The sequence below is a fragment of the Salmo salar genome, chromosome 01 (genome assembly GCF_965601325.2).
Source record: "Salmo salar chromosome 01, fSalSal1, whole genome shotgun sequence".
In the NCBI taxonomy this organism is placed as follows: Eukaryota; Metazoa; Chordata; class Actinopteri; order Salmoniformes; family Salmonidae; genus Salmo; species Salmo salar.
In genome coordinates, this window is record NC_138291.1 from 85,811,532 (window position 1) to 85,813,683 (window position 2,152).

Genomic DNA, 2,152 nt, shown 5'->3' on the forward strand with positions numbered 1-2,152 from the left:
TTTTCACTCTAATAAAACATGACCCAGGGGACATAGCACTAGGCTATCAGACAGACCTTCATTCGTGTCTCCAGTCTACATACACAACCCAGGGGACATTTTTATTTAACTAGGCAAGTCAGCTAAGAACAAATTCTTATTTACAATGACAGCCTACACCAGCCAAACACAAATGATGCTGGGCCAATTGTGCGCCGCCCTATGGGACTCCCAATCACGGCCAGTTGTGATACAGCTTAGATTCGAACCAAGGTTTCTGTAGTGACACCTCAAGCACTGAGATGCAGTGTCTTAGACCGCTGCACCACTCAGGAGCACTAGGCTATCAGACAGACCTTAATTCATCCCTCTAGACTACAGTCATTGCCAAAAGTTTTGAAAATGACAGAAATATTCATTTCCACAACGTTTGCTGCTTCAGTGTCTTTAGATATTTTTTGTCAGATGTTACTATGGAATACTGAAGTATAATTACAAGCATTTCATAAGTGTCAAAGGCTTTTATTGACAATTACATGAAGTTGATGCAAAGAGTCAATATTTGCAGTGTTGACCCTTCTTTTTCAAGACCTCTGCAATCCGCCCTGGCATGCTGTCAATTAACTTCTGGGCCACATCCTGACTGATGGCAGTCTATTCTTGCATAATCAATGCTTAAAGTTTCTCCACCCGCCTCTTGAGGATTGACCACAAGTTCTCAATGGGATTAAGTTCTGGAGAGTTTCCTGGCCATGGACCCAAAATATCGATGTTTTGTTCCCCGAGCCACTTAGTTATCACTTTTGCCTTATGGCAAGGTGCTCCATCATGCTGGAAAAGGCATTGTTCGTCACCAAACTGTTCCTGGATGGTTGGGAGAAGTTGCTCTCGGAGGATGTGTTGGTACCATTCTTTATTCATGGCTGTGTTCTTAGGCAAAATTGTGAGGGAACCCACTCCCTTGGCTGAGAAGCAACCCCACAAATGAATGGTCTTAGGATGCTTTACTGTTGGCATGACACAAGACTGATGGTAGCGCTCACCTTGTCTTCTCTGGACAAGCTTTTTTCCGGATGCCCCAAACAATCGGAAAGGGGATTCAGAGAAAATGACTTTACCCCAGTCCAATCCCTGTACCTTTTGCAGAATATCAGTCTGTCCCTGATGTTTTTCTTGGAGAGAAGTGGCCTCTTTGCTGCCCTTCTTGACACCAGGCCATCCTCCAAAAGTCTTCGCCTCACTGTGCGTGCAGATGCACTCACACCTGCCTGCTGCCATTTCTGAGCAAGCTCTGTACTGGTGGTGCCCCGATCCCGCAGCTGAATCAACTTTAGGAGACGGTCCTGGCGCTTGCTGGACTTTCTTGGGAGCCCTGAAGCCTTCTTCACAACAACCATGTGGTTGATTTAGGTGCAATCTTACTGGCAGCAATATCCTTGCCTGTGAAGCCCTTTTTGTGCAAAGCAATGATAATGGCACGTGGTTCCTTGCAGGTAACCATGGTTGACAGAGGAAGAACAATGATTCCAAGCACCACCCTCCTTTTGAAGCTTCCAGTCTGTTATTCAAACTCAATCAGCATGACAGAGTGATCTCCAGCCTTGTCCTCGTCAACACTCACCTGTGTTAACGAGAGAATCACTGACATGATGTCCGCTGGTCCTTTTATGGCAGGGCTGAAATGCAATGGAAATGTTTTTGGGGGATTCAGTTCATTTGCATGGCAAAGAGGGACTTTGCAATTATTTGCAGTTCATCTGATCACTCTTTATAACATTCTGGAGTATATGCAAATTGCTATCATACATACTGAGGCAGCAGACTTTGTGAAAATTAATATTTGTGTCATTCTCAAAACTTTTGGCCACGACTGTACATACAGGACCCAGGAGACATAGGAGCAATAGGCTATCAGACAGACTTTCAATCGTCCCTCCAGACTACACACAAGACCCAGGGGGCATAAGAGCACTAGGCTATCAGACAGACCTTCATTCGTCCCTCTAGTCTACATCAACTCTGTGTTGTTCTATTCCTAACAGGAGCTGTCAGTCATGTTATCACAATGTAACACTAGTGACAGAAACAGCAGGGAAGACCTATCCAGCAGAACCATTGTTGCAGTTGTAGTTGCAATTACCAAGATATTAACAATCAGTGTCAAAAAAGTAAC